Here is a 13,640-nt window from a genome sequence, read left to right on the forward strand (position 1 = left end):
CTTATGTGCTAATCAGACATATTTGGTCGCGGCGTGACTGCCAGCTAATCGATGCTAACATGCTACACTAATCGATGCTAACATGCTCTATACCGGGGGTGCTAAAGCAGACGTGGCACAGAGATGTATGGATAACCTGCAGATGTATTTGCAACTATAAAGTCAACGAAATCACAAAGGTGAGTTTTGTTGATGTTGATTGCCAGCTAATCGATGCTAACATGCTACGCTAATCGATGCTAACATGCTATTTACCGGCGGTGCTAAAGCAGACATGGCACAGAGATGTATGGATAACCTGTAGATGCATTTGCAACGATAAAGTCAACTAAATCACAAAAGTGAGTTTTGTTGATGTTGACTTATGTGCTAATCAGACATATTTGGTCGCGGCGTGACTGCCAGCTAATCGATGCTAACATGCTACACTAATCGATGCTAACATGCTCTATACCGGGGGTGCTAAAGCAGACTTGGCACAGAGATGTATGGATAACCTGCAGATGCATTTGCAACTATAAAGTCAACGAAATCACAAAGGTGAGTTTTGTTGATGTTTCACGGGAATTAATTATTCCTTCATTTGTTACCAGATTCGCACCTTATTTCACTCGTACTACCACTCGCACCTCTCCACTAGCATCACAGTTAACGTTATCCATTTCGCATGACACTATGTGACGTATGTCGTAAGGTGCGCTTGTTTTACGTCTCTGTGAGAAGAAGAGACAAGGAAGAGGGAGAAACGCCTGTAGTGTAATGCCCGCAGCTAAAAGCAACTGTGTGAGAACATATACTCGAATACTCACGATATAGTCATTTTCGCACTGAGACAAACCCGTGATATATCGAGTATATTCGATATATCGTCCAGCCCTAAGCTGGAGATAGTTTGGTATTGGTAATCAGCTGTCAGTGCTGCTGGAGTGATAGCCATTGCCCCTTACCGCATTTCAAAGCGGTTGCCACGTGCTGAGTGCAACCGAGCGTGGCGTCACGCGCAACTCGGCTTCCGAAACATGGCAGCGTTTGGTTTTAAAGGGGAACATTATCACCAGACCTATGTAAGCGTCAATATATACCTTGATGGTGCAGAAAGTTTTTTCGACTATTTTTTGGAACCTTGGAGACATCACGCCTCGTCGGTGTGTTGTCGGAGGGTGTAACGACACTAACAGGGAGGGATTCAAGTTGCACCACTGGCCCGAAGATGCCAAAGTGTCTGCCGCCAGACCCCCATTGAATGTGCCAGAGTGTCTCCACATTTTACCGGCGATGCAAAGGCAGACATGGCACAGAGATGTATGGATAACCTGCAGATGCATTTGCAACGATAAAGTCAACTAAATCACAAAGGTGAGTTTTGTTGATGTTATTGACTAAAGTGCTAATCAGACATATTTGGTGGCGGCGTGACTGCCAGCTAATCGATGCTAACATGCTATATACCGGCGGTGCTAAAGCAGACATGGCACAGAGATGCATGGATAACCTGCAGATGCATTTGCAACTATAAAGTCAACGAGATCACAAAGGTGAGTTTTGTTGATGTTGACTGCCAGCTAATCGATGCTAACATGCTACGCTAATCGATGCTAACATGCTATTTACCGGCGGTGCTAAAGCAGACATGGCACAGAGATGTATGGATAAGCTGCAGATGCATTTGCAACTATATTACGTTTCCTTCCACCCACATTTAATGCGAAAAAAACACTTACCAATCGACGGATTTAAGTTGCTCCAGTGTCAAAAGATGTGAAAGTCCTGATCGTTTGGTCCGCACATTTTACCGGCGATGCTAACGCAGCTATTCGGCAATGCTATGGCTATGAATAGCGTCAATAGCTATTCGCTCAATAGCTTCAGTTTCTTCTTCAATACTTTCATACTCCAACCATCTGTTTCAATACATGCGTAATCTGTTGAATCACTTAAGTCGCTGAAATCCGAGTCTGAATCCGAGCTAATGTCGCTATATCTTGCTGTGGTATTCCCATTGTTTGTTTACATTGGCAGCACTGTGTGACGTCACAGGGAAATGGCCGGTGTCTTCGCAGAGAGCAAAAACAAGGCACTTTAAAGCTTTATTTAGGTATATTCCGAGACCGGTAAAATTTTGAAAAAAAATTCAAAAAATACAACAAGCCACTGGGAACTGATTTTTATTGTTTTTAACCCTTTTGAAATTGTGATAATGTTCCCCTTTAAACGGAATAATGATAATTTGCAATGGTTACCGGCTTTTCACACACACAAGCAGATGCGAGCATACTTGGTCAACAGCCATACAGGTCACACTGAGGGTGGCCGTATAAACACCTAAATTAAACACTGTTACAAATATGCGCCACACTGTGTATCCACACCAAACAAGAATGACAAACACACATTTCGGGAGAACATCCATACCGTAACACAACAGAACAAATACCCAGAACCCCTTGCAGCACAAACTCTTCCAGGGCGCTACAATATACACCCGCCACTACCCTCTACAACTTCCCCTGCCCACCTCAACCTCCTCATGCTCTCTCAGGGAGAGCATGTCCCAAATTTCAAGCTGCATTTTGAGGCATGTTAAAAGAAATATTACACTTTGTGACTTCAATAATAAATATGGCAGTGCCATGTTGGCGTTTTTTTCCATAACTTGAGTTGATTTATTTTGCAAAAAAAACCTTGTTACATTGTTTAATGTGTCACAACAAAATTATGCATAATAATGTGTTGATCCCACGACTGTATATATTGTATATATATGTATATATGTATATATATATATATATATATATATATATATATATATATATATATAGTATATATAGTATATATAGGGACGGCGTGGCGCAGTGGGATAGTGGCCGTGTGCAACCCGAGGGTCCCTGGTTCAAATACCACCTAGTACCAACCTCGTCACGTCCGTTGTGTCCTGAGCAAGACACTTCACCCTTGCTCCTGATGGGTGCTGGTTGGCGCCTTGCATGGCAGCTCCCTCCATCAGTGTGTGAATGTGTGTGTGAATGGGTAAATGTGGAAGTAGTGTCAAAGCGCTTTGAGTACCTTGAAGGTAGAAAAGCGCTATACAAGTACAACCCATTTATTTATTTATTATTGGCATCGGTTGATATCGGTATCGGTAATTAAGAGTTGGACGATATCGGAATATCGGCAAAGAAGCCATTATCAGACATCCCCTAGTTGAGGACCCGTGATTTTACGGTAGCTTGATAATCATGGCGGACCAACGACATCGACTTGGCTTCAGAGATTTCCCCGCAGAGTAAACGGATTCAAGGGCCTTGTTTAACGTCATTTTCCCTCGCTTCCCGAAGTGCGTTAAGGAGCGCACTGCTGTGTTTAGATGGAAACAGGTGTGGACAATATTAAAAAAGGACGCACCGAAACCCTTGCAGCACTAACTTTTCCAGGACGCTACAATATACACCCCCCCGCCTCCACCTCCTCATGCTCTCTCAGGGAGAGCACGTCCCAAATTCCAAGCTGCTGTTTTGAGGCATGTTAAAAAAAATAATGCACTTTGTGACTTCAATAATAAATATGGCAGGGCCATGTTGGCATTTTTTTTCCGTAACTTGAGTTGATTTATTTAGGAAAACCTTGTTAAATTGTTTCATGCATCCAGCGGGGCATCACAACAAAATTAAGCATAATAATGTGTTTATTCCACGACTATATATATCGGTATCAGTTGATATCGAAATCAGTAATTAAGAGTTAGACAATAGCGGAATATCAGCAAAAAAGCCATTATCGGACATCTCTAGTTATTAAAGAATAAAAAAAAACTAATATTTGTCTATAAATATATGGATAACGTTAATTTATATTTTTTCTTTATTAGACATTACAAATTATATGATAATATTAAGCTCACACCCCCACACTGCTTTACTTAACCAGTAATCATGATTTCATATTGATAACAATAATTATATTTATTACTATGGCCATAATTGGCAGCCCTGGATCTCATACATGAAAACAATGTTTATCTAATTTTGTATATTGCAAAAGATTCAACAACACAGATGACCAAAATACTGTGTAATTATGCGGTTAAAGTAGACGACTTTTAGCTGTGTGTGTGTGTGCAGCGCTAATATTTCCTGACAGTCCGTGACGTCACGCGTACGCATCATCATTCCGCGACGTTTTCAACAAGAAACTCCCGGGAAATTTAAAATTGCAATTTAGTCAACTAAAAAGGCCGTATTGGCATGTGTTGCAATGTTAATATTTCATCATTGATATATAAACTATCAGACTGTGTGGTCGCTAGTGGCTGAAATGAGATTTTCTTATTTAAACGGGGATAGCAGGTCCATTCTGTGTGTCATACTTGATCATTTCGCCATATTGCCATATTTTTGCTGAAAAGATTTAGTAGAGAACATCCACGATAAAGTTCCCAACTCTGGGTGCTGATAAAAAAGTCTTGCCTTTACCGGAAGTAGCAGACGATGACATCACAAGGGTGAGGGCTCCTCACGTCCTCACATTGTTTATAATGGGAGCTACCAGCAGTAAGAGCTATTCGGACCGAGAAAACGACAATTTCCCCATTAATTTGAGCGAGGATGAAAGATTTGTGGATGATGATATTGGTAACGAAGGACTAGAAAAAAAATAAAAATAATAAAATAAAAAGCGACGGCTCCGGGCGGCGGCCGTGTGAGCGTTTCAGATGTAATTAGACACATTTACTAGGATAATTCTGGAAGATCCCTTATCTGCTTATTGTTTTAATAGTGTTTTAGTGAGATTTTAAAGATTGTAAAGGTCGGATGGCTGCGGTGAACACACTGTGTCTCAGAGAGAAGCCGAGGAGCCAAGCTCAAAGCTGCTGCAGAACGACGAATAATCCACGGATGTCTTCGGTAAGATATATATCACAATTTCCCCATCCAAAAACATGCTGGTTGACGTAGAGAAAACATGTTCGCTTGAATGCTCTGCTTTCACATCAAACAAAAAAACACCGGCTGTATTTCGGTGCTAAAGACAGCTACAATCCACCGCTTTCCACCAACAGCATTCTTCTTTGACGTCTCCATTATTAAATGACAAATTACAAAAGATTCAGCAACACAGATGTCCAAAATACTGTGTAATTATGCGGTTAAAGCAGACGACTTTTAGCTGTGTGTGTGTGCGCAGCGCTAATATTTCCTGACAGTCCGTGACGTCACACGTACGCGTCATCATTCCGCGACATTTTTAACAGGAAACTCCCGGGAAATTTAAAATTGCAATTTAGTCAACTAAATCGGATGTATTGGCATGTGTTGCAATGTTAATATTTCATCATTGATATATCAATCAATCAATGTTTACTTATATAGCCCTAAATCAGTAGTGTCTCAAAGGGCTGCACAAACCACTACGACATCCTTGGTAGGCCCACATAAGGGCAAGGAAAACTCACACCCAGTGGGACATCGGTGACTATGATGACTATGAGAACCTTGGAGAGGAGGAAAGCAATGGATGTCGAGCGGGTCTAACATGATACTGTGAAAGTCCAATCCATATTGGATCCAACACAGTCGCGAGAGTCCAGTCCAAAGCGGATCCAACACAGCAGCGAGAGTCCCGTTCACAGCGGAGCCAGCAGGAAACTATCCCAAGCGGAGGCGGATCAGCAGCGCAGAGATGTCCCCAGCCGATACACAGGCAAGCAGTACATGGCCACCGGATCGGACCGGACACCCTCCACAAGGGAGAGTGGGACATAGGAGAAAAAGAAAAGAAACGGCAGATCAACTGGTCTAAAAAGGGAGTCTATTTAAAGGCTAGAGTATACAAATGAGTTTTAAGGTGAGACTTAAATGCTTCTACTGAGGTGGCATCTCGAACTGTTACCGGGAGGGCATTCCAGAGTACTGGAGCCCGAAATGAACACGCTCTATAGCCCGCAGACTTTTTTTGGGCTTTGGGAATCACTAATAAGCCGGAGTCTTTTGAACGCAGATTTCTTGCCGGGACATATGGTACAATACAATCGGCAAGATAGGATGGAGCTAGACCGTGTAGTATTTTATACGTAAGTAGTAAAACCTTAAAGTCACATCTTAAGTGCACAGGAAGCCAGTGCAGGTGAGCCAGTATAGGTATATATGTATGTATATATGTATATAAAGGTATATACAGTACAGGCGTAATGTGATCAAACTTTCTTGTTCTTGTCAAAAGTCTAGCAGCCGCATTTTGTACCAACTGTAATCTTTTAATGCTAGACATGGGGAGACCCGAAAATAATACGTTACAGTAATCGAGGCATATAAACTATCAGACTGTGTGGTCGGTAGTAGTGGCTTTAAGTAGGCCTTTAAATTTGACGACGGCACCAGTTGCTTTGTAAAGTGGCACTTTCCATCATTTTCAGCAGACTGCATTGCAGAAATGATTAACCCCTCCCCCGCATTCCTCTCACGCGAGACTGCATGGTGGGTAGTAGTGGCTTTCAGTAGGCCTTTAATTTTGCCATCTTTTTTATTTTGGGGATACATTCACACACTAAACTAATAGCCATCAATACATCCATTCATCCATCCTTGCAATGAATTTAATCGTTACGTCATCCAAAACAATCTCTAAAAGGAGCGAGGCAGGCTCAGCCGGACAAATACCTTTGAGTGCTCTAAAGAGCGACTTCTACAGAGGTCGTGTTTCTAGCCTGATGGAAACTATTGCGGGGGGGAGAAAATCAATAAGCTAAATAAAATCCCACTTGCTTGATATGCAAAACCAGTTGGAGTTTACTGCTGCCCTCCCTAGACCCCCCTGCAGCGTGATTTATGCCTTAATTGGGGACCCCGGCTCGGATATAAAAGGAAATGCTATTTCACAAGACAGTTAACCTTGAGACTGAACATAAAAGACTTATTAGTCATCCACGGGCCCCTGCCCACATGAGCTAGTTAGAGAAGTCACTGCCTCGAGTAAACTTTTAGCACCATGACATTGACACGGTTTCTCTTCAAACCCTTTTCTGCAATGACCTACTTTTTTACATTTTCAATCAATCAATCAATCAATGTTTATTTATATAGCCCTAAATCACAAATGTCTCAAATGACTGTACAAATGACTACGACATCCTCGGAAGAACCCACATAAGGGCAAGGAAAACTCACACCCAGTGGGACGCCAGTGACAATGCTGACTATGAGAAACCTTGGAGAGGACCAGTCATATGTGGGCAACCCCCCCCCTAGGGGACCGAAAGCAATGGATATCGAGCGGGTCTAACGTGATACTGTGAAAGTTCAATCCATAGTGGCTCCAACACAGCCGTGAGAGTTCTGTTCAAAGCGGATCCAAGACAGCCGCGAGAGTCCCGTCCACAGGAAATCATCCCAAGCGGAGTCGGATCAGCATCGTAGAACCGATACACAGGCGAGCAGTCCACTCTGGCTCCCGACTCTGGACAGCCAGTACTTCATCCATGGTCATCGGACCGGACCCCCTCTACAAGGGGGTAAGGGGGGGGCAGAGGAGAAAAAGAAAAGAAGCGGCAGATCAACTGGTCTAAAAAAGGAGGTCTATTTAAAGGCTAGAGCAGTGGTGCCCATTACGTTGATCGTGAGCTACCAGTCGACCGCGGGGGGTGTGTCAGTCGATCTCCAGCCAGGCTTTTAAAAAAAATAGACCTAAAAATGAGTGATCATCAATCTTCACCAAGACGTCACTTAAATGACATTCACGGTACCGGAGGGTCTTGTGAGATGACGCTGGCTGCTGCAAGATCATAATTATGAAAATATGACCGAGAGGAAGGCGAGAAACACTTTTTATTTCAACAGACTCTCGCGCCGTAACTTCCGTCAAAACTCTAAAGGCCGACTGCACATTTCCTATCTTCACAATAAAAGCCCTGCTTCATGCTGCCTGCGCTAACTAAATACAGAGTCTCGGAAAACTGGCGTGCACAAGCGATCCCTCAGAAAGCTGGCGTGCACAAGTGCTTCCCGAGACTCTTATTTTGTTAGCGCAGGCAGCATGAAGCAGGGCTTTTATTGTGAAGATAGGAAATGTGCAGTCGGCCTTTAGAGTTTTGACGGAAGGGACGGCGCGAAAGTCTGTTGAAATAAAAAGTGTTTCTCGCCTTCCTCTCTGTCATTTTTTCATAATAATGAACTGGCAGCAGCCAGCGTCATCTCACAAGACCCTCGGGTGCCGTGAATGTCAATCAAGCAAGCTACGGAATTTGCCGCCAATGTTTTTCTTGTCAAGTGTATGGAAGCTGGATGAATTAGATGCCAAAAACCAACCACTTTCATGTGGTATTGTACAGAAAGGACAACTTTTTTTCTCCTCCATTTGAAAATGTGGGCGTTATCATCATTACTGTCTGATTCCAATCAATGCAAGTCATCAGAATCAGGTAATACACCAACTTATATTCTTGTCTTTGTGAAAGAAAGACATCTATATGTGTTACACATGCTTGTATTATCATTAAACACATTTAACTTGTTTACAAAAATGTCTCTTTCATAAATAAATAAATATAAATGATATATAAATGAGGTAGATCCCCTCGAGTTGGTCAATTGAAAAGTAGCTCGCCTGCAGAAAAAGTGTGGGCACCCCTGGGCTAGAGTATACAAATGAGTTTTAAGGTGAGACTTAAATGCTTCTACTGAGGTGGCATCTCGAACTGTTACCGGGAGGGCATTCCAGAGTACTGGAGCCCGAACGGAAAACGCTCTATAGCCCGCAGACTTTTTTTGGGGCTTTAGGAATCACTAATAAGCCGGAGTCCTTTTTCTTAAAAATTCATCACACTATTGGACGGCGTGGCGCAGTGGAAGAGTGGCCGTGCGCAACCCGGGGGTCCCTGGTTCAATCCCCACCTAGTACCGACCTCGTCACGTCCGTTGTGTCCTGAGCAAGACACTTCACCCTTGCTCCTGATGGGTGCTGGTTGGCACCTTGCATGGCAGCTCCCTCCATCAGTGTGTGAATGTGTGTGTGAATGGGTAAATGTGGAAGTAGTGTCAAAGCGATTTGAGTACCTTGAAGGTAGAAAAGCGCTATACAAGTACAACCCATTTATCATTATTTATCATTTACTCCCATCATTTAAAGGCCTACTGAAAGCCACTACTAGCGACCACGCAGTCTGATAGTTTATATATCAATGATGAAATATTAACATTGCAACACATGCCAATACGGCCGCTTTAGTTTACTAAATTGCAATTTTAAAATTCCCGCGGAGTTTCCTGTTGAAAACGTTGCGGAATGATGACGTCTGTTAGTGACGTTATTGGTTGGAGGGGACATTTTAGCCCAGCACCACTTACGGTTAAAAGTGGTCTCTTTTCATCGCATAATTACACAGTATTTTGGACGTCTGTGTTGCTGAATCTTTTGCAATCTGTTCATTTAATAATGGAGACGTCAAAGAAGAAAGCTGTTGGTTGAAAGCGGTGTATTGCAGCTGCCTTTAGCACCGAGACACAGCCGATGTTTCTTTGTTTGTTGTGAAGCGGAGCAACCAAGCGAACATGTTTTCTCTACGTCAACCGGCATGTTTCGGATAGGGAAATTGTGATACATATATCTTACCGGAGACATCATTGGATTATTCGTCCTCCTGCAGCAGCGGCAGCTGTGAGCTTGGCTCCTCGGCTTCTCTCTGAGACACTTTGTGTTCACCGCAGCGGTGTTAATTTTGACAGCAAAATTTGATTTAGTTTTAGTCATAGTCTTTTGACTAAAATGTAATTTAGTTTCAGTCATAATTTAGTCATTTAGTTTTAGTTGACGAAATATCATAAGATTATAGTCGACGAAAACTACAGTAGATTTAGTCGACTAAAGGGTAATATGTAAACTTTCCCTTCAATTTCTGAAAGTCAAAGCAAAACAGCGGAAAAATCACCGATACAAGTCGTATTTTGATGAAAATCATGTCTCAAATTTAGTATTTCACGAGGAAGCCGTGTAATAAACGGGATAACGTCGAGTGAGTTGTATGTTGTGGAAAATTTCGGGGTGATTCAACTGTAAATGTCGCTTCAAGTTTGTCGTGTTTTTCCCCGTAATTCTTACACTGCGTCTTATTACCTTTGACGTCAAATATAAAATGTCCCCATATGTCCTCTCTTCTCTTCCTCCCCGGCGTTGACATGTTGTCTTCTGCAGTCTCAAACCCAAACTACGTTTACGTAACTTCCTTACCACGACGCTCTGATTGGTTCTCTTCCCAACTCCTCCCGCCTCTTCCTAACAAAATGAGTTCCGATTGGATCTCGTCTCTGGCAGACATTTTCGTCTCGTTTTTATTCGTTGACGAATATGTCAACACACCTCGTCATCGTCTTAGCCCACGTCAATTATTTTTTATTTAGTTATTGTCTCGTTTTAGTCGGAAAAAAAGGTCGTTAACGATAACTATGACGAAAATTTTTCGTCAATAAAATTAACACTGCACCGCAGCCACCCGACCTTGAGGTATGACTTTACAATCTTTAAAATCTCACTAAAACACTGTTAAAACAATAAGCAGATAAGGGATCTTTCTGAATTATCCTAGTAAATGTGTCTAAGTACATCTGAAACGCTCACACTGCCGTCGCCCGGAGCCGTCTCTTTTTTTTTTTTTCTATTCCTTCACTATCATTATACTATCCATCCATTTTCTACCGCTTATTCCCTTTTGGGGTCGCGGGGGGCGCTGGCGCCTATCTCAGCTACAATCGGGCGGAAGGCGGGGTACACCCTGGACAAGTCGCCACCTCATCGCAGGGCCAACACAGATAGACAGACAACATTCACACACTAGGGACCATTTAGTGTTGCCAATCAACCTATAACATCATTCCACTTTTTTTAAATATTTTTTAAATTTTTGCAATACTATCATCCATCCATTTCCTACCGCTTATTCCCTTTTGGGGTGGCGGGGGGCGCTGGCGCCTATATCAGCTACAATCGGGCGGAAGGCGGGGTACACCCTGGACAAGTCGCCACCTCATCGCAGGGCCAACACAGATAGACAACATTCACACACTAGGGCCAATTTAGTGTTGCCAATCAACCTATCCCCAGGTGCATGTCTTTGGAAGTGGGAGGAAGCCGGAGTACCCGGAGGGAACCCACGCATTCACGGGGAGAACATGCAAACTCCACACAGAAAGATCCCGAGCCTGGATTTGAACCCAGGACTGCAGGAACTCCGTACTAATTCACGAATATTTCATCCTAGCTCAAATTAATGGGGAAATTGTCGCTTTCTCGGTCCGAATTGCTCTTACTGCTGGTGGCTCCCATTATAAACAATGTGAATATGTGTGGAACCATGCAACTCGTGACGTCACGCGCACATACTTCCGGTAAAGGGAAGGCTTTTCTATTAGCGACCAAAAGTTGCGAACTTTATAGTCATGTTCTCTACTAAATCCTTTCAGCAAATATCGTGAAATGTGTCTAAAAACATCTCACTGCCCTCGCCTTTTTTTTATTACTTTTTTTTTTCTCTAGGCCTTCACTCTAAATTTCCTCATCCACAAATATTTCATCCTCGCTCAAATTAATGGGGAAATTGTCGCTTTCTCGGTCCGAATCGCTCTAGCTGCTTCTGGCTATGATTATAAACAATGTTCAGATGTGAGGAGCCCTATAAACCGTTACAGCTAAAAGTTGTCTCTTTTCATCGCATAATTACACAGTATTTTGGACATTTGTGTTGCTGAATCTTTTGCAATTTATTCAATTAATAATGGAGAAGTCAAAGTAGAAAGATGGAGGTGGGAAGCTTTAACCTTTAGCCACACAAACACACGGTGTTTCCTTGTTTAAAATTCCCGGAAGTGAAGCTTTACTATGGATCGGAGCGGTCAAGCGAACATGGATCCCGACTACATGTGAACCGGCAGTTTTCGGTGAGAAAATTGTGGGAATAAGTCGCCTCTTACCGGAGATCAGCAGAGCCAGCATCCTCCTGCAGCTGCCGATATTTCTCTCAGAGACTCTGGCATCAAAACACCTGTGGCCACACCCCTTCGACTTTAAGGTACTATTTAACTCACTAAAACACTAGCAACACAATAGGCAGATAAGGGATTTCCCAGAATTATCCTAGTAAATGTGTCTAAAAACATCTCACTGCCCTCGCCTTTTATTTTCTTTCTAGGCCTTCACTCTAAATTTCCTCATCCACAAATCTTTCATCCTCGCTCAAATTAATGGGGAAATTGTCGCTTTATCGGTCCGAATCGCTCTAGCTGCTTCTGGCTATGATTATAAACAATGTTCAGATGTGAGGAGCCCTACAACCCGTGACGTCACGCGCACATTGTCTGCTACTTCCGGTACAGGCAAGGCTTTTTTATTAGCGACCAAAAGTTGCGAACTTTATCGTTGATGTTCTCTACTAAATCCTTTCAGAAAAAATATGGCAATAACGCGAAATGATCAAGTATGACACATAGAATGGACTTGCTATCCCCGTTTAAAAAGGAAAATCTAATTTCAGTAGGCCTTTAAAGCACTGGATGGATTTTCTAAAGTGGTCTTCTGCGGTCCCCGCCCGTAATCAATGGACTATTGCTGCCCCCACCGGCCCAGGGCAGAGTAAACACGTTAGTCGGGGGGAACAAATGACTGATGGCCCAAGCCAGGTAGCAATCTGTAATCTATGCAAGTGTGTGTGTGTGTGTGTGTGTGTGTGTGTGTGTGTGTGTGTGTGTGTGTGTGTGTGTGTGTGTGTGTGTCTGATAGACCAATGGTTCTAAAAAGGGGGTACTTGAAGGTTGTCATGCCTGGATTGAGGTTATTTTTGCTTCTTCGATGCAGAGAGGATACGGGACGAGCCAGACGAGAGTGTAAGTACATGGTTGTTTATTTGACCACTACATACAAAAATAAACGAACTCAGGGCGCTCACAAAGAGGTACAAAACGTGGCTACAAAAATACAAACGGGAAAACAAAACAACTGCTCGATGGCATGATACTAGGACCTTTACAGTTCCTAATATACGTAAATGACATGCCATCAGCATGCCACTGTGAATTGTTCCTGTTTGCGGATGACTCGGCCCTGCTGGTATCCGGCAAGGACAAGTCACAGGTGGAACAAATCCTCAGTGCTGAACTCCTCAATATTTGCACCTGGCTCGCTGACAACAAGCTATCCATACACTTAGGTAAAAGGGAATCCATCCTATTTGGGTCCCATATCAAACCTAAGAAGGTCAGTGACTTCACTATAAAAGTGGGTGACATTGTTATCACCAGGAAGGATGAGATCACCTACCTAGGTTCCATTCTAGAGGCTAATCTTTCCTGTGATAAAATTGCAACCAAGGTGATCAAAAAGCTCAACAAAAGAACGAGATTCCTCTACAGAATCTCCTCTCTGGTCAACAAAAGCACCTTGAGGATTCTAGCGGGAACTCTCATTCAACCCTTCTTCCATTACGCTTGCACCTCCTGGTACCCCAGCACCTCCAAAACCCTCAAATCTAGACTCCAAACATCCCAGAATAAGCTAGTCCGGTTACTTTTAGACCTCCACCCCAGATCACACCTCAATCCAACCCACTTCTCCAAAGTGGGCTGGCTCAGGGTGGAGGACAGAGTAAAACAACTTGCACTGAGCCT

At 43.0% G+C, this 13,640-nt stretch overlaps 1 protein-coding gene across 1 annotated transcript in view; it reads right to left on the reverse strand.

Moving 5' to 3' along the window:
• lrp4 (low density lipoprotein receptor-related protein 4) overlaps positions 1-13,640 on the reverse strand; it is a 475,714-nt gene that overhangs the window by 153,243 nt on the left and 308,831 nt on the right. The window lies entirely within an intron of this gene.

Source organism: Nerophis ophidion, linkage group LG25 (genome assembly GCF_033978795.1).
Source record: "Nerophis ophidion isolate RoL-2023_Sa linkage group LG25, RoL_Noph_v1.0, whole genome shotgun sequence".
In the NCBI taxonomy this organism is placed as follows: Eukaryota; Metazoa; Chordata; class Actinopteri; order Syngnathiformes; family Syngnathidae; genus Nerophis; species Nerophis ophidion.